Source organism: Strigops habroptila, chromosome 11, assembly GCF_004027225.2.
Source record: "Strigops habroptila isolate Jane chromosome 11, bStrHab1.2.pri, whole genome shotgun sequence".
NCBI lineage: Eukaryota > Metazoa > Chordata > Aves > Psittaciformes > Psittacidae > Strigops > Strigops habroptila.
In genome coordinates, this window is record NC_046360.1 from 29,502,893 (window position 1) to 29,530,347 (window position 27,455).

The 27,455-nt window shown below is 41.3% G+C and overlaps 1 protein-coding gene across 3 annotated transcripts in view; it reads left to right on the plus strand.

The window, feature by feature from the left end:
• The first annotated feature begins 1,765 nt into the window (after positions 1–1,765).
• The window catches only part of LOC115614562 (contactin-3-like), a 104,721-nt gene continuing 79,031 nt past the window's right edge, over positions 1,766–27,455 (plus strand). Inside the window, exon 1 of one of the 3 annotated variants that reach the window (XM_030501595.1) lies at positions 1,766–1,859. The gene's annotated coding sequence lies outside the window, so the exon portion shown is untranslated. Of the gene's footprint in view, positions 1,860–2,612; positions 2,654–4,827; positions 4,844–27,455 lie in introns of those variants that run through there. The other 2 variants (XM_030501596.1, XM_030501598.1) reach the window with 2 other exon arrangements.

Genomic DNA, 27,455 nt, shown 5'->3' on the forward strand with positions numbered 1-27,455 from the left:
CTGGAGGTGACAGAAGACATCAGGGAAGGCAAACTGCAAAATGCATTTTCAAAATTTTAACAGCTCCTGTGGTCGGTCAAGCATAAAAATACAGGCTATCCTTCTTGAGCGGTCTTGCACAGCTAAAGCTGATATTTCCAAGTGAAGAACTATGCCACAGGTCCACGACCTTGTCAGTTCTCATAAGCCCAAGTGAATCGGGTACAGTGAATACGTGAACTGCAGTCCTCTGAGAAACCCAAATCTACATTTTGGGTTTTCCTCCTGGGTCCGTGCTCAGTTCATGCCCCGCAGAGGTGTCCACAGCCACTGTGCTCCTACCTGTGCTCAAGTCTGCTGTAAAACTAAGGCTCAGCCCTAGTCCTACCATAAGACTCTACGTAATAATAACAAAAAGTTAATACTATCTTCCAGGCAAAAGCCCAAAGTGGAGTTTTAGAGATGAGATGGAGTTACTATACTGTAATACACCAGCTGAGCTACAGTAACAGGCTGAGTGCATGCTCCTGCTCAGTGCCAAAGCTGAGCTGAATCATATTTAGTATGAATCTTGGAGCCCAGCTCATGTACAGTAACATGCTAAATCACAGTTATTCTATCAACTCTGTGAGTCCCATGTGACCACACTCTGCTAATTAAAAATGTATCTTGTTTTTCTGAGATAATTTATTTTTTGACATCCCTTCATCAGACCACTGCCAATGTCTATTATAGAAGTAGCTACATTTCAGTGATGGACATTCCTTAATTATAGACTTGCACATGCATAGAAAAGCAAAGATGTCTCTTCAGGTCAGGGCTCCTACATTAAGTCTGGGTCAACAGATGCTGTGTTTATTTCTACTAGTCCACAGAGGAGATGCCACCATTTCACAGCTAGCACATTTCCATAATTCACCACAAAACCAAAAAGGGAAACAGAGGTGGCAGAAACTTAAACTGTACTCGTTGAAGGAGATTTTTTTCTTCTTGCCCTTCCCCCCCATGCTCGGAGATCACCACCCCTGCCCAAGAGTCCTCTGTGCAGCAGGGCAAAGTCTCCAAGCTCTTCCCTTCTCTCGCATCAACAGCTTCACTGTGGCTGCAAAACCAAATCTGTCCTGGGTGTAATTCATGGCTTACACCGAGGCAGAGCAGACTAATGTTCACTTGATTATAATGTAATACTTCCACTGTGCTTTCGGATCCTGAAAGATAATAGAGGTTTCAGGAAACTTATTACTATTTGTTATATAACCTGATTTAAAAAATTAAAAAATAAAAAAGGAGACTTGTAGGAGTTCTGCTCAGCCTTAATTACAGCAACACAGCTATAATACGGTGATCCGCTGGAGCCAGATTCAATAAAACCTCCATCCGGCTCCTGCACAGAGACCTACGTGAACCTGATTCTTTTCCTGGGCTTCCAGCCCAGAAATTAGATGGAGTTTTTATTTAAGCTCTCCTGTGTGAGTTTCCTCTGCCAGCCACAAGCTCGCTCAGCCCGGGCAGCAAGGGGCAGCCCGACACGGCCGCCCTCGTTGCAGGACGCGTGTCACCCGCTTTTCCCCTAAGGCCCCAGGTAGACTGTGGCGGAGCTTCCCCGGGCTCTCAGGGAAACCGCCACTTTCCCCCCAGCGCCTATCGCTACCAGTCCCAGTGTGACCCGCCGGCACCGCGGCTGGGCCCTGCCAGTCTGTGCCGGCCCGGGCTCTGCGCGGCGCCCGGGCCAGCAGGGGAGCGGGTGGGCGGGAGGCCGGGCTGCGCCTGCCCCGCCCCGCCGCTTGAAGCGCGGCGCTCGCCGCTCCAGAACAGGCTGGGAGCGCGTCGGGAGCCGCGGGATTACGGCGGGTGGCTCCGCGGGAAAGGGTCGCCTCGAGGTGGGCAACTTCGGGGAACAAAGTTGGGCGGAGTGCCCGGCGGCGGCCGGCCCGGGGTCGCAGCTGAGGGGGAGCGGTGTGGCGGAGGGCTGCCCCTCGCAGCTGCCCTCAGCCCTCCCGCCTCGAGAAGCGGAGGGACGGAGGGAGGGGACCGCGGCCATCGCCGCTCGTGGGGCCACTTCGTGGGCGCCCAAGTTGCCGTCGCGGCGGGGGGCAGCGGGGCCGCGGTCCGGGCAGTGCCGGTGGCCGGCGTGGGGAAAGCGGCCCCAGCTGCGATCGCCGCCGGTATCATCCCGTGGGGCCGCGCAGCCCGTGGGCGCTACTTCCACCGCCTGGCTTGGGGGAACGGCAGGGGTCGGCGCGCTGCCTCGCTGGGCTCATCTACAGTCCGGTGTGGAAAATGAGGCTCTTTCAGGTGAGGCGCGGTGCGGGCGCTTCTGCGTGCTTCTGCAGCACTGGTGCGAGCGCACCGCCTGATTGATTTCTACTAATCGCACTAGTGAGGCATCTTTCCCAGCGTGCGCCGCTTCCTCGAGTGTCTCCCCCCGAGTGCAAACCCCCCGGTTCCGCAGCCGCGTTCGGATCGGATCGGATCACGCCGAGGCCGCGGGGCCGGGCGCTGCCGCTGCTCGGCGAAACCCGGCTGCTTGAAACTGCCGAAAATCCGCTGGTCTGCGTGCGCGTTCTTCCCCGAGCATCGCTTTAAGTGGGTCTGGAGTTAGTCAAGTTCTAAAGCTGTGCTGCTCGAGCGTTGCTTTTAATTAAGCACTCGTAATTGTCTCAAATTCAGGAACGTGAGTATACGAGGTTTTTCTCCTCTCTCTGCGAGTCGGTGGGAATGCTAGCATGTTGGTTTAAAAAACCCGAACAACCCCCCAGCACTCCAGTGAAGGCTTTTAAAAGCCTTTTCTTTTTCCTCTTGAGTAATAACGCTGCGCTCTCTGTGCATCGTTCGGGACTGTTCAGTTTTGGCTATATTCTGACTAAACCAGAACTTCCCCATCAGACACGGGGAAAGGACTGAGCCAGACGCGAAGTTTCCGGGAGGTCTCGGTGTTGTCGGTGGTAAGGTGGTGTGAACAGCTGAGGGCTCTGCTCTCCCTCTGCTTTTGTCGCTCCTTGCAATAGCCTCTCTGCAGATTTTGTTTGCTCTGGTGTATTCGTTCTTTAACTAGTGACTTGCATTCTCTTTTGGAACTTTAGGGGTTCTGATTTGTACCTCGCCTTACTGGGTATGAGCTGCTGATGTTCCCCAGTATCACTTTGTGACTTTGTTGCCAGTTAAGCGTGGTGCCTGGCTGTGATTAACCTAAATCCGAACACCATTTTGTTGCATGCATCGGAGAGAGATCAGTCCATTTCGGATGTGAAATGAGCCAGCAATAGCCTTGGGTGCTAACTGGTTAGTCGTGATTACCTTACTGATGACATTGAGGACAGCTAAAAATCAGTATGCTGGTGATTTTGTGTGTGTGTGTGTGTCAAAGTGCTTGTTTTGCACAAGGGGAAATTATGTCAGTATCTTTATTATGAGTGCAAAAATATAAAAATCAAGACCTTATGAAGAACAAGCAAACTCTACAAAGTATTGACTGCAGTATTTTATGAGAGAAACTTGAGCTTAAGCTGTGTGCCAGGTTAGTTCAGTGATGTAGTTTTTTAATATATATGGAAAGTTATGAACAAATAATTAAGATTGTAGTGGAAATGCTAAACTTTCAAGCATTGCAAGTGTATTGCTACTCCATGTAGAATTATTGTAGGGAGTTACTTATAATGCAAGAGACTTTCCATACTAATGTGGCAAATGAATTTATGAAAGCGTGTGAGGAAAATGGTTTAGTGAAGGTGTATAATTCTTAGTAAAAAAAGCTGCTGACTTGATGTCGGGGCTGCAGTTTAGAGGCATGTTGATGCTCTTCCGTGTGCTGTGAGCTCTCTATCCTGCTAGGCAGGCTCTTCCCTTGCTCACCAGGGTTCCTGCAGGCTTAATAGTGTATTTACTTGTCTGAATTACTCCTAGTGTTGCCTTGCTGTGGGAATGAACGACAGGTTTAGAGCTGAAGGCGTGTGTAAAGCAGTAGGAGGTGCCACTCGGGTCTGTGTTGTCAGAGCAGAGGAGCTGTGAGTTGGCACTGGGGTTTGCTGCTGGATTTTTCCAAAGTTGGTTTTGTGTCTGGTTGCTTAATGAATAGAACATCAGGTAGGGGTTGTCTGATTAATCTGCTACTCGGTACGTTCTATATTAAGGACAGTAAAGATACTAGGTTTTTTGAGAGAGCCTGTGGGATTTGGAGCCATTGCAGTAAGCTCTGGCCCTGCACATACCTCCTGTAGCTCTGGCAGTCGTTCAGTTCTGATGCTGGTGACCTTCTGTGCAAGTTGGGGTCTTGGCTGCATGCTTTGCACATCCCTGCGCTTGCGGACTTAAAGATGCGTGAGTTATGGACATACTGAAACAACTTGTTCCGTAAAATCCTGGAGAGCAAGTCACTGCAGCTATATAGTAATGCTGCATTTTCATGTTACTTTTCTATAATGTTTGTATTGGAGTTTCCCCCACACACACAAATGAGAGTTTCCAACCCCTTGTGCGGGAGGGGAGGGAGGGGAGAAATGGTTTTGGTGGTTTGTGGGGTTTTTTTTGAGCAAGATTCGCTGTCTTTCATTTAGTGCAACATCTTCATGTTCTTGTGGTATTGTAATGGGGAATTTTTGCAGATAGGTTCAATCTTCTTACTCTTCTTCCTGGTAGAGACCGCTTCTTACAAATGACATAAGGCAATGGTTTTATATGAGTGTAAGTGATTATCAGGGCTTACTTTGATACCAAAAGACACAGATTAACTGCAATCTGTAAACAAGATTTTCACGCATTTGAAATGATGAAAGGCACAGTTTTGTGGTGTGGCTGTGTGAGGAGCCAGCAAGCCTACAGAGAGAGAGAAGTTGTTATTAGTGATGAGGAATGACTGTGTCTGGTGGTGAGTATCTCTTCTGAGTATAAAGAACACTTCGAATGACTTGAGAAATAATTACAATTGGGTCTTGATTTACTGGAAAATGCAAGGAAAATGGGAGGTCTGATCATCTGTATAGTTGTTACTTTTTGTGTGTATTAGTTTTCATCCTTGGTGTGCTGACTTTGGCAGCTAGGTCTGTCTTGTTCTGATATCAAAGATGTAACCTTCTAGTTTGTATTTGGAAAATAGCAAACACTAGATTAGTCATGTGCATGTGTTGAAGTGGAACACTCCTAGAGTTACAAGTGATGGGAGATGACTTATTCAAGGTGCTTTTGTGGTGAATGCATTGCTTAAGCTCCTGTTCTACAGGGGTGATGTCAAGATGGATTAAACAGCAAGATACTTTGAAATCAACTTTTGTTTAAAGAAGTTTAGAAACTTACTGTTCCAGTTCTCCAAAACCGAATGTGCCACAGAAACTGTCTTTGGAAATGGCAGAGCAGAAGACTTGCCTTGATGCTCATGCTCTGAAATGGTTGCTCTGTTGCTCCTATCCTTAACGAAACACATCTGCAGTGACACTAAGTCCTTTCCCAGGTCTTTTGTTTTGTTTTGCTTTGCAGCTCTACAGCTTAAGTTTCCCTCAGAGGCAGCCTCTTTCAGCCCAACCAGGGAAAGATCAGTCAGTGATTATCCCAATTAAAAACAATTAAAATGCAGAAACATGAAGTTGGCAGAGCTGCAGTCTTCTCTTACGCTAGCATCTCCACCTTTGATTTGGTGAAGCTATTCAGAGTCATAGACCTAATGTCTCAATGGAGATTTGAATATCCATGTTTTATAGCATGTGGTGTAGGAGAATGCATTAGAGGAAAAAAATTAAGGAATCATCAGTGATACCTTGTAATGTGCTTTAACATAGGAAAGGATTAGGTAAAGGCTGCAGGTTTGCACAAACCGAGAAGTACTTTCTTGTTCACAGGTACTGATTCAGTGCGCAATAGGCCACATTGTTCTTGTGTCCATTGAGACAGATGAAAACCAGATCAAAGTTGAAGGCCTTTTGAATGAAGGTGTATCCAGGGAGGGTACTGTTTGGATAACAAAAATGGGAGGGGGAGTGGGGGAGCTCTGACAGCAGTCAACTTTAATTTACTATACATCAGTTTTGGGTTTAGTGTGTTCTTTAATACAAAGAAGAGAGGAGCTAATGCTGAATAAAGGGAAGTGGCAGGAGTTCCAAAAATCTCAGTGGATTCTCAGTCTTGTACTTGGTTGAATGAAGAGAGAAGGCAGTGGACAGCTGGTGAAATAATGCAGATAACTGGGGTTTTACTTTACGTCAAACTAAAATATGAATGTTGAAATCTGGTCTGAGAAAAGATCATTTAAAGTACAACTCAGTGTATATAGCATTGGCTTTATTTGAAAGAACAGTTTTATACTTTTAAAGTTTCACTTTTAAAGTGTAATAGAGTATAATAATATTCCTTAAAAAAATCAATGATAATTTAATTTTTCATGGCGGATGTGGGTTTTTTTTTCTCCCTAAACTGTAAGTTTGAAGTATTTTTCTCTGGAAAAATGTATCTGTTGATCAATGTAAACAGTAATTAACTTGCAAAATTGCTGCATTTCCGGCTGAGCCAAACTGCAGTCAGAGCTACTGAAGTTGTGGTCAGCCCTGAACAGTCACATCTAAAGCCTACATGTGCTCATCTAGAGGAACTTAGTGAGAATGGACAGTATTTGAAACTAGATATGTCTTTAATAACGTTGTTAATTCTGGTTGCACACAGGGGAAGCTTTGTGTTTGACTGTAACTCATGAAGCATTTAAAGCAGGTACTGCAGAGCTACCAATATGGTGGGCCCTCAGAAGATGAGGCAGCAACATGGGCTGTCAAAGGCTTTTGAGCAAATGCTTCAGGTAATAGGAAGAGAAAACCAGAGATGACCAGACTTGTCTGGGAGGTTCTTACTGATTGGTCATTTATTGGGTGCTGGAAAATACAAGGATAAACCTCAGGTTTTTTCCATGAGAGTTACACTGCTAACTCATGCCCCAGTGCGCCAAACTTGGGCCAGTATTTTTTCTGACTGGTTTACTCTGAGGTACTTTCACAGCAATAGGTTAACTTTTTTTTCTTCACATATTGGAAATAAGCAAGTTGTTGTCAGAGAGACTAATTCCAGACTTAAAGGCTGACATTTATGGTTATGAAGAGCATGCTTTTGAAATTTAACAGTTGATGGAATTATCTTTTTTATTTTTTTTTCTTCCCCTGAGCTGTTTTCTGCTTTATTTCTTGTGTCTAGAAGTCTTATAGCTGAATCTAAATGCTGGGAAAAAACAACCAACCAACCCAGTCCCCCTACCCCCAGCCAAACAAAAACCAATCTGCAAAGCAAAATGGAGGAGGGGGAGAAACAACCCAAAAGAAGAAACCCACACCCAAACAAAACCCAAAAAACAACCCCAAACAAAACCCAAATGTGCCTCCACCCACAAAAAAGGGTCCCCCAACATCAGATCACATACTGTGCAGGGCTAATATGACTTTATCTGTGTATATACAGGGGTGAAACAACAGTGTAAAGACACAGTGGAAAAGTTGTTTTCATTTAAAGGTTTGCTCCTTCTCGTGTGTTGCTGTGATGGGCAGAGGGGCAGGTATGAGTGTCTCTGTAATACAGTGCATATTGTTTAAATTTCTGGAGTTTGAGGAGGAAACGCATGTTATGACAACAAGGGCTTAGTAAGTGTGAGCACGAAGGAGCTTATAAAATCTTTTTGCAAGTTAAATCTGGCTTACAAGAAGCCTCCTGTCGTCCTGGGGCTTGTGCTGCAACATCCTAATGCGTTGCAGCTGAGGATGGAGCAAGGCCGCTATGCTGCGTCTCCATCCAGGTGTGTGACTGCTTGTGGCAGGTGTCTCTCTGCTCCTCTGATTGCAGCTTATTTGCAGCAAGAGTCTTTTTTACCACATTAAGTCATTTGTGTAGCACAGTGCTAGGGAAGCTGTGGAGTTGAGCTGTGTTTTGCTTCAGTGAGGTGGACACAGTACAAGAAGCACCAGAGGTATCAGGTGAGGGAAGGTTTTTTATCTATTACTATAGATATATTCCTATATGCTGTTTCTTTGGGTATGAGATGGATAGTTGAGGGAAGATACTTGTACATTCAGTTACAATTAAGAGAGAAATCTTGAATTTTACTGTAGCCTTAAAACAGTAGTTTGAGCTTCACTGAACGTTTATGGTTAAATCCAGATTACTTTTCCATCTATATCTTAATCTAAGCAGTAATGGGCCACCCTGGAATTACTTGTTCTTAAAAAATGCTCTTCTCCCTATTCCCATTTTTTGTGTACTGACTAATTTAAAAAAAAGAAAAAAAAATTGTGTTACTTCTCTAGCACTGCTGAAATCACAGTGCCGTGTTCATAATTTAGGAGTATGTTGGAGGTCAATAGGCCTTGACTGTTCTGAAGAGTATTACTGCTCAACGTGTTTAGGTCTTTTATGAAATTTAAAACCTAATAAATTACAGCTGTTTGTACATGCAAACCTCTCTTTGGAATAAATTGGCGGGGAAAATCAACTGGTTTTCCACAATCCGATTTAATATAAAGCATGGCCAGCATCCCTTTTCCCTGTGCTGAGGTCAGGACAATAATAATTTTCAGTGTATTGTGCTACTTGACTGTGTAAGGAGCAATCCCGTCTAATCCAATCCAGAATGGGTCAGTAAATGATAAATTTTGTTTAGCTTGCAAGCATACTGATTTTCATAGTTCATTTACAGAAGAATCATGCAGCTCTGTATTTGAAGACACTCCATTTGTTGAAGTTGGAGTCTCTTAGTGTTTCCAGTAAAATGTGCAAGATGAAAAATACTGTTTTAATGGCATATTATTGTGGAGATATTTTACATGGAGAAACTGGGAGATTGGACTCGCATGGTTGATGCAGAAATCATCATTTAATTTTCCTGAATATAATCATGTTTTGAATTCATCCTTGCTTCTTATGCCTTATTGCAGTCACTTGGATATGTGTCTGTCCTGCGTATGTCTGTCCTGCTGGTTGAGGATAGTCTGTTGCTAAAACCATGAAAACAGAGTCTGTCTTTGCTACAACCCAACCACTTTCTGGTGCTCTCACTGTGGAGGGGCAAGCATCAGGGTGAGCTTGATGCTTATTCGATGCTGGAGCAGGTAGTGACCCTTGGTGGTCCTGAACTTGTAGGTGCAGGACAGTAACACTCCTGGGTGTTGGGACTGTGTGTTGGTAGAACATACAAGCGCAGGATCACATGCAGTTTTCACATCAAAACCTCATGACTAAGATGTCAGTGTTTACTGTGGGAACTTTATTTAAATGGTAATGTTTTGGTGCTTTTTGCTATAAGTCTGGTGCAGGTTCTGTGTGGAAAGCTGAGATGATGAGTGGGAGGAAAGCTTTCTTCAGGAACTTTGATTATTTAACACCTCAGCCAAGTGTGGTGATGTAGGTTGCAAATGACAATAAAACAAAAAGGCAGTATACTCATGTATGCTTTATAGGGTAATTTATGAAGCAGAGCATAAGTTGACTGCATTTCTGCTAGGTCACTGTTTGACACCAGTGCCTCTTTCCCACTAAGTGTGTTATGCCTTAGTGGGCAATTAAATAATAGTAAAATGTTTGTGGTGCTTTTAAAAATAAATGCTCTCAAGAAACCTAGCACAGTGATCATGAGCTGTTAGCATATACACTCTCATGTATGTGCATGCACTTTCAGTCTTTCCCTTCCGTTATTAAGATCAGAAGTCCCTAAGTTTCTAAGGTTTGTAGTCCTTCCTGTGAGATCTTCAACTGTGCAGTCCCTAGCATCTGTTTGAGCATTTAAGTGTATGTTTTCAGCAGTGTGCACCTCCTCCAGATAAAGATTTATTGATTCTAAAGGTGTTCTAGGTGCTCGTTAGGTTTGTGTGCATGTCATTAGAAAAGCCTCTATTTGTATACCAAACTTTTTGCACCAGAGAAAAATGTATGTTTTGTTGCTGTAGACTATTGATCTCATCTTTCATACTAAAAGAAGAAAGATGTATATACATTTACTTGACCAAATGGCTCCCTGTTAAAGCTGGTAGAAGGTGGCTGGCTAAATTAATGCTGAAAACTTCTTTTCTAGTATTAGGGTTGGGTTGGGTAATAGTTTACCTTGACCTGTACGTGGAATGGTGCTGAAGCCTGCAGAAGCTGCTGGAGCCTAGTGCTGTTGTATGCAGCCCTAATGGGCTCTGTTGCTATTGTTGCCCAGCTGCAATGGAAGTGCACTGAAATGTCTCTTTCTTCTTGACAACATAAAGGGCAGCAGCTGCTCATGTGTAACGCTTCTCCCGTTCTTGGACATTTGCTTGTTGTCTATTTTCTACCCTTGACTAAACAAGAGTTAGCTTTTGTCCCAGATGTAGCTAAATTAATGTAAATAGGAGTTATTTTCCTCTTCTGCTTTTGAGGGTCTGCCTCTCACATAGCGCTGTTCCTCTTGTTACTAGTCTTGCATCTTTTCTTTTCTAAAAACTCTGTTGAAACTGTAGGGGGAAAAAGCTATGAAGCCTTACAGAGAACTGATAAATGATTTGTAGAATCAAATACAATTACTGAAGTAGTTGCATATATGTAGTAGTTTTCCTTTTATGTGTTTAGCTTAATCTGTTTATAGATCTTGCAGTTCATCAATTTCTCACTGTAATTGTTGTACCTATTGGATTTTGAATCTTACATTGGCTGTCTTTGCTGCTGTATTGCTAAAGAAAATTAAAATTTCTATTGCTCTGTATGAAGAGCTGTGCTTTGAATGCTTTAAAAGCTGTTTAGTTTGGTCTACTTGAGCATCCTTTTTCCTTGATAACCTCGAAAACTAAACAGAAGTGGTACTATGTCTAACCATGCTATTCTTCTGTGACTGTTACATGAAGAACAAGTAGGGTTTCCTCCTCTCTTCTCCTTTGGATAATAACAAAGGACTGTGGGTCTTGCTTGGCATTTTGTTTTGTAGTAACTTCTTCTCTGCCACATAACTGTGGTTCATACCCCAAAATCCAGGTGCTAGAAAGCTCTGTCAGGTGTACTTGCAGACTGAAAGCCATTCTGCAGATCCGTCCTCCTACAAAGCAGCTGAAGTAAGTGAATCTTAATCAAGAAACACATTACCCTCTTCAAAAGCACAGCCCCTAGGAGCCCCTCGTTGGAGAGGCGAGTGGTCCCAGTCTCTTTGAGACCTGGCGCCTGTGCATCTGCCATGGTATGTGCTGTGCCCCGACCTGGCATTGGACGTCACTGTTGTGCTTCCTCTGGAAGTGGTGATGGCATCTGGCACCTTTCCATAAGCACTGGGATCCAGAAGAGGATCATGGGCTTTACTCAGCTTTTTCAATGTTTTCTTCAACAGCTTCCAAGAGGAGTGTAGTGACTCTTTCATGGTCATTATTTGTTCAAGTCTCAGCTTTGAGGCAACTTAATCAAGACTGTTGTAAGACTTTAAGATTTTGACCTTGTACCTATCCCATCCCAAGAATATTCTGGAGTAGGTCCATTGTGGGTAGATTGGCTTATTTTCAGATGAAGAATTCTTAACAACTTAATGTAAGTCTGCTTTCTGACTAGAATAGCTGTACTATTTATACTCATTTCTACAAGTATTTCCAGATGATTGTAAAGCAGCCTCTTTGTAGTCAGGGTCCACTTAGAAACTGTGAAACATTCTTGCTCATATACCAAAGCAGATGTTCTATGTCATGCAAGGGAAATAACAAGGAAAAGAAATATGGTACTTACCTCCTCTCCTAAACTTTGCCTAGCTTTTAGTGAGTTTTTCTTTTTTTTGGCGGGGGGGAGAGGGGCTTGGTATTTTTGGCTGCTTTCATTGGTAAGAGGGCAGAATGACAGTACTCGAGGCATCTGTCCCATGTGTAACTTAACTTGAAAACTATTTTGATATCACTTGCTGCATGTACTCCAGAGTTAAAGTTGCATAAGCTCCTTATCTGAAGCTAAGCAGCTTAAGGGAGTTGCAAAGCTCCATCACCTTGTGCTTCCTACTGTTGAGCTATTTTAACACACAATCTTCTCTTCCCCAGCACCTGAACATCCTAATGTTACAGATTTTGCTAACTTGCATAGTTAGCTGCTCATGCTTGTATGTTATTCTGAAAGACAAAAAAGCTCCTAGACTTCTCATGTAGTTGTGATTTAAAAAAAAAAAAAAAAAAGTATATTGGTAAAGTGTGTGAAACTGATAGAAAACAGTAGTGAAGTTTGGTGAGGTTCCACCTGAAGTTTTCTCCAGTCTGCCTTCAGTCTTAGATGGACTCTTGATCGCTTAATGCATAGTAAGCATGAGTTTGTGTCTGGGTCGTTTGATCCCCTTAACTGCTCATTGGGTATCTGCTGCATTTCTGGGAACCCTGGATACTGTCATGGTGGAAGTTTCCAACTGCCCCCTGAAGCTTTTTTTTACATTGTAGTGTGAAAAGAATTACGTAAAAGCCTCATATGCATAAATTGCTAATAACTTGGACATACTTACCCTTTTGTGTCCAAGGATGCGCTCTTTCCAGCAGTCTACAGTGACATTTTTTAAGAGAACCAGGTTTGTAATTTGTAGTTGATGCATACAACCTCAACTGGAAGGGGAAAATCCTGTTTTCTCTGCAGGTATCTTAGCAAAATAGGCAGAAGAAAATAATCTCCTCTTATCCTTATGACCCTTTACAATACTGTAAGTAAGGTGGTCGTCTTCCAGCCTTTGGTTCCCTGCAGCAGGGAAGGAAGAATCAGCATTTCCACCATGTTTTCAGAAAAATTTAGTCTGGGGAGTAAGCACTGCAGACAATTCACTGTCTGCAATTCTAATTTAAATTTCCTCAAATCCTGAATGTGTAAGGATCCACGTTTCTCCTTTCTGAAAGACTCAGCAACTTGTCCAATAAGCCTAGTTAAGGTGCTAATGGATTAATTTATCCCTATACTTCCTGGACAGTAGTATTATGTGGTCATTTGAACTAGCTAAGTGGCACATGTGGAAGGAATTTGTTTGCGATACAAAGAGATATTGCAGCAGAGAGCTGGCTTTTTTTTTTTTTTTTTTTTCTTTGCACAAAGGAAACAATGTTGTGATGCAGCAGATGTTTACGCTTTACATATCATAGAATCATAGAATGGTTTGGCTTAGAAAGGACCTTAAGATCATCCAGTTCCAACCCCCCCCACCATGGGCAGGGATGCCTCACACTAGACCATGTCACCCAAGGCTCTGTCCAGCCTGGCCTTGAACACTGTTGGGAATTGGGCATTTACCACTTCTTTGGGCAACCTGTTCCAGTGCCTCACCACCCTCACAGTAAAGAACTTCTTCCTTATATCTAACCTGTTAAATGTAACTCCATAATGGGCTTATAGAAATACGCTGTGTTACTCAAACTGGGGGATAGAAAAGTGGTAGTGTGCTTTTTTTTTTTGTCCCTAACCAGGTCAAGTTTTGATCTGTCAACAGAAAAAGCAGTGGTTTTTTGTTTTTTTCCCCCAATCATCTTAGAATTGCCTTTTGCCACCACTTGCTGTTGAAGTCTGAGTTACACAAAGTCACACCCAGTATTAGGGTGGATGTTCTGAGCCAACAGCTAACCCCAGTCACCTAGAGGAGGGTGCAACATGCCCCATGGGGGTCTGTGTTTCTACAGCTGCTGCTCTACAGAGCTGGTTCTGCCTCTGGCATCTACCAGGTGCTGGCACCAGCCCCTGTTTACTTAACAAGGAAGCCCAGAATTTAGTTGCCTGCATTTGTGATTTGTGTTACTTATCTGATTCCTTTGTGAATCCTCCTGGGTGATGTTTTATTCTGATAAATTCCACAAGTTTTCTCTGCATTGTGTGGAGAACTTCTAAAAAATACACTTGTTTCACTGGGATATATTTTACGTACCTTATACTTGTCTAACTGAAAGACTCTGGTACTTCTAGAAACAAAATCCCAGAAAGGCTTTATCATCAACTGTCAAAAGTTCTATTGTGATATTGTTCTTATCCTCTATGTCAAATATATGTAGATCCAATGAATATTATAGGAATGTGAAAGAAGTCTTGAAAGCCCCCTTTAAAGTTGGGCTTTGAAAACTCCTGCTTCCTGGATTCCTTGTTTGTGGTCAGGTGAATTTTAATGGTCTTGTTAGTCAAAAAGGCTCCGAAAGCCTTTGTAAAATTGAAATTACTTTTCATGACTTACACATATACATTGTAGGCACAACTTCAAGTACTCTTGTACAAGGCTTTTCACAGATGAGTTTATACTTTTTCTTACTTTAATGATATCACTTAAAGCCAGGTATAATATGTTCTTTAAGGCTCTGTTTCAGTGTAAGTTCCAATTTTCACCTTCGCTCTCATGTAAAATGAAGGATGCAGCAATGTCCCAAATGTTTTAGTAATTGCAGTGTCTTTCATGCCATACATCATAGATCCGACCATTCAAATTTCATATTCAACTTAGAATAATTTCTCCCTGCAAGGAAGTGTAAGAACCTATTAGATATGTGTTGAGACACACGCACACCCGTTCCTCATAGAGGATCTTTCCTTTTGATGACGGTAACTCTAGAAAAATGTAATGCCGAAGATACCGATTTTTGTAGGAATGTTTGGTAAGTGCTAAGGGATGCTCTCGTAGGTCTTAGAGGATTAGGAAAAAGTATTAGGTAGGACTGTCCGGGAGCTTCTGCTCCTTTGGCTGTAGCATAGGAAAATACAAATTTGGTGACAGATCAAAGTTATGTAGCATGTCTGTATTGTAGCCATCCATAAAGCATTACTGTTGCCTCTGGCCTCTTTTTTCCTTTCCTGGCTCAAAACACGGGTATTTTGTTAAACTATATAAGCAGTTTCCACTCAGTGCTTTGAATGAAAGGTGGTAGTGAATCTTGCTATACGGACTAAAGCAGTTTGGCTGCTTGTAGCCCACTGCAGAAGGGCTGAGCTTTCTGGTTCAGTGGATTTATTGGTTCTTAATTATGAATTTAGTCTGAGGTCATTCCTGGAAAAGTGCCATCTCTTAGTCTGCAGTACACGATTAATAGTGAGAGCAATTCCAAGTGCATTAAGACATGAAGTGAACCTTGGGGATCAGAAAGAAAACCAGCATCTTCTGGGGTCTGGAACTTGTTGCTGCTTTCCTGTTAGACTCGGTGGAAGAGAATTTTTTTTTTCTCTTGAAGGAAAGGTAGTGACATTTGGAAAGTCAAGCTTTTTGGTTAGCAAAGCTCCAAGTGTAGGCTTTCTGAAGCTGGTATTTCAAACTTGCTTTGGTGCCATGAATGATTTCAGTATTATAGTAGTATTATGATGATGAAATAAAACTTCTGAGCCTCAAAAATGAAATTTGGGGTTGTTTCTGCATCCCCCTCCCTGGTCCAGACACCACACACTCTCTGCGTATGACTCTTATGCAGGTTTGTTTTCCTGCCAGGGTACTGTGTATCAAGGTGCTCTTTAATAGTTCACAAACCAATTAACCACCTCCTATCTTCTTTTCCTTCAATGGTTTTTGAACCTCTGTCCCACAGAGATTTCCTTATTTGAATTTAGTCCCTCATTTAAGAAATTGATTTTTCAGTACTTTAGATATTCTTGGGTTCATCACCTCTGAATGCTATCTCAGTGTAGCGCTCTGCCCCTTCCAGTTTTGTTTGGGTTCTTTTTAAACCAAAGCTGTCAAACTTACCCAGCAAAGCCAGTGTAGTCTTTATCACATCTAACCTTGCACTGACATTTAAAGAAATCTTGCTAAGTAATTTAAACACTGCTTTTTGTCAAGCCCTCCCCCCCCCCCCCTTTAAGTGAGGCCTCGTTACGTGGGAATGCTGAAAGAGGTGTTTCACAGTTGTTTGAGTAACAGGCCTAGCACTACCTTTACTGCTTTTTGTGGCCATAGAGAAACTGTGGTTGCATGCATTAATCTTGGGATAGACCCTAACATTCCTCTTTAACTTTTAATATTCTGCTTTTTTTCAATTTGTAGTCTTCTGCTGAGGTTTGGTTTTCTGCACAGAGACACAAGTAATTATGCAAAACTGAGATTACCTCCTGTCACTTTAGTGTTCATTGTATTTTCTCCTTCTGTTTTACTTTCCATCATAGAGGTCTGGGAGCAGTCTTCTAGTGGTGAGTCAACGAAGCAAGCATGTATCTAAGCTAATAATGGGATTCATTTTGCAGTAGATGAAGGGGAGCAGGATGTGGGGGCAAAACACAAAGTGGGGAGTGGGAAGAGGTGGGGAAGTGTTCTATTAAAATAAAAATTATAATTTAAAATACCATATTCTGTGGTCTTAATAGTAACCAAAAAATGATTTGGTTCTGCTAAACAGTGCCCTGTGGTGTGCAAGCTAGTCAGCCCTACTAATCAACTGAACATCTGTAATGGCTTTATCGTATTCTCCAGTGGCCATTATTCTGCCTGCTGGTCAGTTTAAGTGGTTAATTTCTGTTAAAATCTCATGTTGGGGTTAATATCTCTGCTACTAGTTTGAAATTTCGGCGAAATGCAGTATTTAAGGTTTTGGACAATATCCCATAGGTTTGGGGGGGGTTTTTTAAGCATTGCATAAAAATATGTGAACATTTTATTTCTAATCATAAGAGGAAAGTCTCTCAGGCTGAATAACTTTTAAAGTGAAATTTCATAGACATCAATGCAAATTAAGCTGCCTTGGTCTCAAGTAAGAAGTAGAAGGGGAAAAAACCTACTGAAATGGGTTCAGCTGTAGCCATTCAGCTGTGACTTTGAGCTTTTCTTTCCTTTCGCATCAGTGCTCTATGCTGCAGGGGATTATTTTCTGGCATGTTACTTCAAGTGAGATAATCACAGACAGGCTAGATTAAGGGTACCTGTGGCTGTATCTCTGGAAGCTCAGTTCCTTGCTAAAATTGGTGAATTCTATCTAGCTCCTCCATTTCCAGGTTATAGATATTTTGAAAGAGTAAGAAAAGGCTGATAAAATTGCATATAAAATGTAAATTTCACATTTTTTTTTTTTTACCTTTGTGTGTTTGCCTATATACCTGAAGCATTTATGCTGTTTTGCCCTCTTGGTGTCTTACTACTTGGGAATTGATTTTTCTTTTGCAGTTAAACGGAGACAATACATCTCCTTACCCACTGCATGTTGGCTGTCAGGATGTAAACAAGTGTTTTGGCTGGAGCTTGCGGGGAGTGGGGCTGGTCCTTCAGCTTGTGGGGTGAGGCCTCAGGTTGGGACTGCAATGGTGCATCATCCAGTGCTGATTTTAGCCATTCAGTCATGCAAGATGGCTTGTGAGTTATTCCCTGTGAGTAGTTGCCTTGACATACAGTGCTATGCCTAGTGTTACACTTCTCTGTCACTGGGGGTAGTTTGAAGAATGCATTGAGCTTTGGAGCAGAAGACTCTCCAGAGGAGCCTGTTGCTGTTGGCTTCCTCACCCAAGCTCTCCATGCTCAACACTGAGTTCCACTTCCAGTAAAATCTGTCCAGCGCTTGTAGACTCTTGTACTCAAAGATGTCTGCTGACCTTAAAAGCAAGGATTTACTGCTGGTTTGGTGATGTATATGACACCTCATCCTTGTACAAGCCTTTGGGGTCTGTCTCAGATCAGCTTGTCTGTAGGTCATCTCTTCCTCTTGGCTTGCATCTGCTCAGAGGGAGAAAAAGTCCTGTGCATGTTGCTTATGGAAAGAAGAGAAACTTTCCATCACTGCTCATATGGAGCAATGTGTCTCACCAGCAAGTTTGCATCAGTTTTATGTCAGCTTTGGTCTAGGGAGTTTCTCTTACATCAGTCAAGAAGAAACAAATGTATAGTAAATGCAAATAGTAAAATATTAAATTCACTCCTATGTGCAAGTGTACAAATGTGCCAGAGGACCCATGTAGGGGACAATCATCTGCCTCAGAGTCCTCCAATATAATTGTTTGTTCGGGTTTTTGGTGTAATACCCTCTGTAATGCTTCACTGCTAAGTTACATAAAAAGCTGAATTAGAGCTAAAAAACCCGAGCAAAACCAAAAACAAGCAAGCAAACAAACCCAAACACTGCAGAAAACCTTACCATCAGACCTCTGACATAATGTGGGAAAGGCTGTTTGTTCTTGCTGAGTAAATTGGCCATAAAAGCCTCCATTAAAATGTATTATTAAAGACTTTAAAGTAGGAAATGTTGGAGACTTTTTCCATTTATAAGCAAAGTTGAGTCCAGACCTTTGTGGGAAGCCACAAGGCCTGTGGTGGTGGTATTCAGATAGGAGAGGTGCACATGGTGCCCAGGCATGTAGGGGCTCTTGTCCTCAAATCTCAATTAGGGTTTTTTTTTCCTTTTCTGTTGGAAACAAAGAAGTAACTGCATTGTTTTTTCTGGAAGATGCCCGCTCAACACAGTACGCAGGTCATGGGTTTAAGATTTGGTTGAGTGTTTTAAGTAACTATAGAGGTGGTTGTGCATTGAGGATTTCTTGCCTGTATTGTTATGCATATATCAAAAATGCCATTAAAACTGAGTAAATTTTCTTATAGGTACTTGAGTGTTAATGACACTTGGAAGAAGGAAAGGGGGAGAAGGAAGGAATTTTTCTGCAATTGTCTGCTTAGTATATATTATTAGATTGTTACATATCTTTTTTTCTATATATAGCTAGCCGTAAGTATGTATGTATACATATACGCAGCTAGCAACAGGTTTTACTGCTTAACCTAAAAATCTGTGAAGTTTTTTCAAGCTCGGAGTGCACTGACTGTTCAGTTTGTCAGCTGTGAAGTTACTAGGCACAGAATGGTTTGTGGTTTTTTTTTTTTTTTAATTATTTTTTTTTCCCTGTGTTGCAGTTGAAATTCTCAGTTTAAGGACAAGTTTAACAGGACAGAAATGTTGAGTTTCTTTAAGGTCTCCTGTAGTGAGGCAGACCAGTAAGGCCAGAGCACACATTTTAACAAGTATTTTGGGGGCTAAGAGCAGCAATATTTGTTGAAGGGAGCTTTGTAAACAAGAGTAACTTCTTGGAAAAAGTTAGTTGAACACTGGGTCTTGTTGGTGTTAATTTTGGTGCAGTCTGGTGTTGAGAGTGTTTGTGTGCTGTGTTGTATGCTTTTGTGTTGCAGTGCCCAGACAGTAATGTGAACACTTTTTATAAGTGGATTGACTACTTTACTGTTTCATCTGGTGGCATTTATTGGTCTGTCTATGGTTCGTGGGTTGTGTTGGATTTTGTTTTGTTTTTGCAAGTGCTTGAAGGCAGTCTATTATTACTCTGTGGTACTTCTTTGCTTCCTAGGTGCCTCAGTTCAGGTAAATGGAACTGCCTGAATTTCAGTTACTGGGATTTGAAGCCCACCTCAAGGGTAGGATGAGTCTTGCTTGTCCTATACCCAGGGAACTGCTGACAAATTGCTGTAGGTAACCCTTGGAGCCAAGTCAGCAAGCCCTGCTGAGCATTTGTGGTGCTCCCTGGCCAGATGGGGTGATGCACTGCAGCAGGATCAACTTTGGTCTGGCCAAGGAATATCAAAGTGAAATTATACATGCAGTGGAAAGTGATGAGTTATATATGGGCAACCATCCAGGATAAAAGAAGCTTTTGAAGTTGTGATTTGTAGGAGATGGATCCAAAGGTGTTTTGAAAGGAATACTGTATTATTCGTACCTCACCAGAGACTGCTGTGCATATGTTAATACCAAGGCTCCTTACGTGGGAATGAGGAATGACTAATAAAAGTAACCCTGACTGCCAAAGGTCAGTCTTATTCTCAGACACTAAGTACTGGCTCATCAGCAACATCTCCTGCCATCCTAAGGCTTGCCATGCTAATGGTCAGCGTGTACTTTGGCAGCCCTGTAGAAGTAGTAATGCAAATGTAGACATAGTTGTCCAAGTTATGGAAGTAGAAATCACGTGGAAATGGAAGTAGAAATCGGTTAAACCATGACAGGTAGTCAGTTTCCCCCCACTGCAGATACACAAGGCATAGTTCATCCAACTTCATGTTTGATTCCCACCCCCCACCCCCCCCAGCTTTGATATATTTATTGTAATTCTGGAGCATTGGATTATTTTGAAGTGATTTGTGACATCTTGTCATCTGGGTTCAAAGAATTTCTGACCTCTGAAAAGTACCTGTCTTGGAATGCCTGCTTGAAGGTGATGACCCATGTGTATTATCAAAAGAGTGTCTGAAATTGATGAGTTACAGGGGGAAAGCCTCAGGCATACAAATTATAGGCATAGGGGTCTGAAAGTAACGGCAGAAATACTTTATTTATGAGAGGTCACTCTTGTGGAGGAAAAAAAAAAGGCTTTTTGAAGTTGGTTATTGGATTGAAATACTATTATTCCAAGAAAGGAATTAATGGACAGAGTGCAGGTCATGTCATCAAGGGTGCATTGCAATTTTAACGTTGTGGTACGTTAATCATAGGGTTTTGAAACACAAGAGGTTGTTGCGCTGACATTGTGTAGCATGGGTTGGGAAGATATTTAATAACCTACTGAAGTATAGAGGAATGTGTCTATGTAATGGTAATAAATGGAGGTATTTAAAGTAGCAGCAGAAGTTAGCTTTTGGCAATGAGTGAATATGAATATATGTATTTAAATTTTAATAACACTTGTAGGGAATTTGCAACTTTTCTTTGTGCTAAAGAAACAAGATTCCTGATTACTGTAGGTAAAGAATTTGATCAAGAAGTTGCAGCCTGAAAGCTTTGGTACACTAAAAACGCCCTTTCCTCCTGTGTGCTTTGGAAGTACAATTTTGACACTGAAAGTAAGATTTTACTTGGAAACTGGAGCTGAGCTTGATGGTAACTAGGGCAGATGAGGTCTGTATGCAGATGAACACTGCAGCAAACCCACAAGTCTGGTCCTCAGGGCTTGAGAGCCATCCCTCAGCAGCAAGGACAGGATCTGCACTTGCATCCATATGGGGACCATGTTGTTCCGTTTGAAATCGAATGTCTTGGCTGATGCCTGTGGAGTTAACATTGTCATAGCAAGTATTTTGTCTAACAGGTGTCTTTAATTCAATCTCTTCTGTAAGGAGAGGTTTGTTTGTTAATACTAGCAGCTTATGCAGCTAAAACTCCTCAAAATATTATGGGAAGAAAATATCAAATATTTTGATTTGTTTCTTTTAAGTTGGTTAATCACAAGCTGTGACTCACAGGGTAGAAAAGGCAAATAGTATCGAAATAAGCTTTAAGGTCTCAAAAGTGAACTTTTGTGCCAGTCTGCTTTGTCTCATCAACTTGCGTATTTACCAATGTGTGGAAGTTTCATGAAGTAATGTAGAACAGAGGAATATAATTGGGGTTTAATACCTATATTTTGAATTCGCAAAATTAATCTACCCTATCGGTGTAACACCTTCACTGTACCAACACCAAGAATAGGTGTAATCTAGTTTTTAATGATAGTAACTAAACGTATCGTCAAACTTGATTCACTGCATTTAGAATAGATCTTCTGTGTATGTTGGGCCTGGAGTTGCTGTTGCTTAAAAGACTTTCTAATTTTAAGTTGTATCATGTAATTGGTTTAAGTGAAAAAGTTAAGAGATTCTGATAAACATTCCCCTGTAAACTTAGGGGAAAATGCAAAGCTGGTTCTTCTGTAAAGTGTTCCCATGGGGGTCCCAAAATTGATTGAGACAGACTGTCTCTGCAGGTGTTGGGAAGTAAAGACCTCTGGCTAGATTTAAAGAGGCTCTCAAATTGTTGATACAGAGTTGTGGAAGGTGGTGGTCTTAAAATAAATTAGGATTCCTGAGGAATTTAAGATAAATGTCATTCCTTAATTATTTTCTTTTTGCGACTTTGCTGCTTTTGTTGATGTTAAATAACTCCCTGTGGTAAGAGACTCAGCTGAGTTAAAGCTTTCTGCAGTGGTTCTAGCTCTTAGATGGAAGATTTGTGGATACAGGGTTCAGTAAACTCTCGTGTATTCAGAGAGGGTTGTAACAAATAAGAGTTATAAAGCAGAGATGCCTCATGATCCTGTAGAAAGATTAGAATACAGGGAGAGTGGGCATTCAATTACTGCAAACATTCGTTGTTCAAGTGAGCAAAGGAGGGACTAAAATAAGTATAGGGCTAGGAAAGATGCTCTGTAAACCAGAACCACCAGTGTGGTCCATGTGCTGGAGAGATTTATATAAAATGCCAGGGTTGGATGGGCGGGTGAAGCAGGGGACTGTGGTTGAAAAAGTCGATAGATGCAGTGGGGCAAGAGAAGCTTTATTACAACTCTCAACAGAACAGTTCCTGCTGCTTCTATTTTAAGCTTTTGTAAATTTTGTTTAAAATAATGCTTTTAATGAAATCTCTGCTAATGACACACTGGAGGTGAATTTAATCCTACTTAGTGCTTGGTAATGATGAAGTTTCTCTAAAACTTTCTTCCTCCTTTTGCACTTACAGCCCAGCTTCATCAGGATGATTTGTCTATCGTTGGTGCCCCTGTAGGGGATAGGAAGGCTGTGGAAGAGCCACAGGCAGCCTCACAACTGCTACCTGCAAAGGCTACTTCCTAATGAGTGTTGCTACCATGCAGCTCTGGAATAAGGGTATAATGAGACCCCAAAGGAGTCAGAGCAACCACAGTTTTCCTCAGAGCACCATTTTAAACTTTTCTTTGGAACAAGCCATGGTATTGCTTAGCAGTTTCTTTTTTTAACTCTATTGTTTATCATTCTGCTTTTAGCTTTTAACAGGTCAATTCTTATTTATTTACAGTCTTTCGAGTAAATTAGATGCATTCGCATTTCTTTCAGAAATATGCTGCCGGTGCTGGCTCCATAACATTCAATACTTCCTCTGCATCTGGTTTTCCAAAGCCTTTCCAATCTCTACCATCAAATTACTCGGATAACTTACTCTCTAGATTTGCCTGTTGGGTGATGTTGAGTTGAATTAACTGTTTCTTTCAAGTGACAAAAATCCCTTCTGAAATGTTCTCTTGAGCTGCCACCATGTCTGCATCAACGGAACAAATAACAGATATAGGTTTGATGTAAAAAAAATAATTAAAAAATAATAAAATTTGTGGTCAGCTCTGGCGTTGGATAAGTCTGCCCTTGGCTTGATGCCTCCATGTGTATTTAGCGCTCTTTTAAGTTGGACTCATCTCAACGGAGGAAGGTGCAAGTGAACTGGGCTATCTTGGTATCAAAACAGTCTAGAGATTAGCTATTATTAGAAAGAGACTAACTTGATAAATTATGTGCAAATGTAATACTTCTGTAGTTGTTTTTTTTTGTATTTCCTTTTGGATTTTCAGAAGCCTACAATTGTAGCATTTTTTATTTATTTATTTATTTTTAAGTGAGCATGGAAAAGTGTGTTGTTACCATACAAAGCTAGAATATTTTCATCATGGCACTGGTTCCTTTTAGTCTCAGAGTGGGGACTATGAGAGGCAACGATTTGATTTAGTGATGTGGAAGGTAACAACCCACCATGTAGGTATTCCTCATTGAAACAAAGTATATTGGGTAATTTTTCACAGCTAGTAATTTCATTCTGAGGGAAACAAGAAACGTATATTCCCCCCAAAATAGAAATAGGACACTTGAAGTTGGTGAGGGGTGTTACACAGTAATCAGTACATCTCATTTTTATGATGCCCCGTGGAGATGACTATCATTAACTAGAGTGTTAATCTCATAATTTATCAAGATGAGATTCTAATAATTCTTTCCCTTTGCAAATATAGGCTGACCTCTAGTGTCAGTATATCAGCTTTTCTGTGATGTGGTTTGTGATCAATAAAGATAAATAAGTTCTAGGTCTCTATAGCTCTCTGAAGTTCCAGGAATTTCTGATTAATTTAGACTTGGGGATGCTACAAATGCCTCTAGCTCAAACTCATACTTCAACTTGAACTAGTCATCTAGATCTGACAAGTTCCGATGCTATATACAGAAATTGAAGTTCCACCTATAGGGAGCTAGTGCTTTTTACACTTGGCTCTAGGTAGTAAATACTAAGGTCACTGAATAAAATTACTGATTCTTGAACCTTTCCCAAACTTTCTATTTCTTTCAGACATTCTTCTCCATCACTAGCTATATTGTATGATCTGAAAGTGCGTAGGTCTGGGACAGCTAATATTGTGGGGTTTTTTTATGTGTGTGCTTTCATTGTATGTAATTTGTCTGTTGGCTTGTTTGGTTGTTTGGGTTTTTTTCTTACTTTCTATCCTGTGGTTTTCTTCAACAGACTGCTCAGAGGAACTCGGGAGAATTTACTTACCTCTGAAAGTCAAAGAAATGTATAATAAATTAAATCTGTTATTTTTTTCCTGCTGTGTTCGCACCACTTTGCAGGTTTGCTTTCTGACTGTTTTGAAAGATCTTAGGCTTTTCTTGAAACCAGCACACTATCTAATCCTAGGAATCCTTCTAATTTTAAAAATATATTTATATTTCCTTTTAAGTATTCTGTGGGTGTTACTCTCTTTGTTTCTTTACCATCTTTTCCAACCACGGCAGGTGCTGCTTGCCTTTTCTATTCTTTTTCGCCTTTACATACAAAGTGCAGAATTTTTGTGGAGGTTTTTTAAGTCCAGTTATTTCCAAAGCACCAAAATGACGTTGTGGATCTACCCCTTCACTTCTGCAAAACAAGGGGGAGGTGAAATTATTCTTTGCTATTAATACTACGTTAATCTCTATTTGTAAGATTTGATATATTTGAAACATTACAGTCAAATGGAAAGGAGCTGGGACCTCTCTTTTTGTACTTCTTCCTCACCACTTTCTGAATGTGAATGATCTGAAAAACAACCAGGGTTGTCTAAAGAGCTTTGAAGGTGACAGAGATGGCCAACATTGTCATCTGATTTTGAATCCCTACATTGGCAGTGAATAACTTCGATGCAGATTACTTTCATGTGCTGGATAATTGGAATACATATATTATGAAAAGTAACTTGCTGCAATCTTTGTAATATAATGGATTTTTCTCTGTTACTTCAGATGGGTATCTAATTTTTAGATTAATACAGTAACTTTTTTTTTTTTTTTTTTCTAAAGTGGTTATAGTAAAGCTGAGCTGCAGTGGTACTCAATACATGATTTTTTTTTGGAGCAATTTCAAAGCAATGAGCTTACTCCAGTGCCACATACTCTCTGAAGGTCTATAAACAGCCAAATACCATCCTCCGGCTTGTCAGAGGCAACCTTGGTGCCAAGGGAAGGGCAGGGAGCCCATGGTGTGTCTTGGGTACATGGAGGGTTACAAAGCATGTCAGCACCACGCTCGTATGGTGTCAGCAGAGAAAACCACCTTTTGGCTTCTCTTCTTTAGTAGGAAGGCTGTTGCTCAACAGTGAACTGAGGATAAACTTCAAGAATTCTATACTTTGGTGTCTGCTTGGTGTTACATGGGTGTGCATGTGAATTTGCATCTTCCTTTGTAAAGAACTGATGTGTTATTAAGCATAAAGATATGTTTATCTGGCTTAAAGCTATAAATCTGAACATTACAAAGTGTCATGGTTTAAAATGAGATTTTGGTATTGAGGAATAGATCCTAGATTAGGAAAATCTTTCAGAATGGAGAGAAAATAAAGCATTTAAAGTAATTTAAATCTTACAATGTTTGCTAGCTGGTAACTGCCATGCTCTCTTTTAGATATTAAAATTTATTAAAATATAGTGCAGGCAGAGGTTGGGATGTATTTTTATGATTTTATACCCACATATAAAACTTCTTTCTTTTATTTTTTTTTTTTTTTTTAGCTTCTACCAAAACACTTCCCCTTCTTCCTCATTTCCCTATGTCTGAATTGAATCTATCACTTTCTGCTTTGCCCAGAGCACTAAAAGAACAAAATCAAATTAATTTGGCTTTTCCATAGTTTGATTTTTTTTTTTTTTTTTTTTCTTTAATTTCCTGTAAGACTGCGAGAAAGCTGACATAGGAGAGTGACCTACTTTAGTATTCCTGCTTCACCTCCTCCCCTTTCCTCTTCCTGCTCTTCTGGCTATCCTCACTGCTCAGGGCAAACATTGCAGCTCTAAGATCAGTGGTTTGCATGAGCTAGGATCGTGGTGCTTGGGCAGGATTTAATGTTGCAGACCAAACCTGGGGGTGTCCTGAGATGCCCCTGCACCAGGCTGGTGTGGCACTGGCATGGCTGGGGTCTCTGATGGCTATGGGAATATCTGGGGCTATGTCCTGGGCCAGTGGTTGGTTGTCCGGCTGCTCATTTGTGGCTGCCCTGAAAGCACAAGGCAGGGAATGACCAAATCCAAGTTTTCAGTTTCAACCAAAAGTATTTTTCTCATTTACTGTTTGTTTGGGAGTTTGGTTGGTTCGTTCGTTTTACTTTTTTTGCTTTAGAAAAAAATAAAAATTGCATATCTGACACAAAACAGGTTTCTGCCTGCGTTTATGTGATCTCCTCAGCATGTGCATCTGACCTCAGAGATTTTTGGCTCTAGGAAAGGATGAATTATAATGTTGCCAAAGCACTGTTACGGTGTTTTTAACATGCAAACTTAACAGAATTCATTGTACTTGCATGACTCCTTTTGGAAACCAATAATGTTACTTGCATATGATAAACTTCTTCAGATAATAAGTCTAAGAACTGTGTGTGATTCCTCAAACTGTCTGATCCTGAGAGCTGCCTGGCGGTGGGCTATTACCTCCTTTTTTTAGGTACTTGGGAATTGCTGTACCCCTACAGTAAGCTTTCCTCTTTGCTGGCAGCAGCTACCTGCTGAGTGATCAATACCTATTACTTGATAGAAATGTGAGGGTTTGGTTTTGCTTATTTTTTTGATGTACAAACACATGAAAAAATCAGAAAGCAATACCTCTGACATTACAGGGGGAGAGGATGCTGCTGCCAGCGCCTTGTGCCTTGCTGTGGAAGCTGATAGTTTCCCCTGGGTGAGCCAGGGATGAGAAAAGATAGGGTTCTTGTGGCAAAGGGCCCTGCAATGGTTTTTGGGGGAGAATAAATTCTCCTGGTGTATCATGGGGTGGGAATGTATTGGAGGAGATCGTCTGTATGATCTCTTTTTCTGGGTCGCTTAGCTTGAAATTCAGACACTTGATTTGTTTACTCGAATTGTTAAACACTTGTAACTGTAATGTGAAATACAGATCACATGGAAAAATCAAGCTTAGACCTCTTGGATTTGGTTCCTCAGAATTTGCTTTCTTGGCTGTAACACTTTGGTGCGTTGCCTGCAGGCTAATTCCAGAAGGAACTATTTGGTCTGGTTTATGTACTGCAGAACCTCACATTTTGCCCAGCTACCCTTTCTCTGAAGAAAGAGGATGCTGTGGAAGCAACACGCACAAACTATGAAGGCCACAGTTGTCATACAACTTCAGAAAACTTACAGTACAGCTTTTTTAAGAAAAAATAGAAGTAAGATAACATTGTCATACCTGAGCTAGTAGACCTTGGCAAACTGTTTCTCATCTAGCCAGTAACAAAGGTAGAAATGGAAGCCGGTAAATTAGTTCATACCATGTCGTTACACCTGATGCACTGGAGTGCAATGTGCTCACTGGTGGTGGCATCAGTTTTCTTCCTCTTCA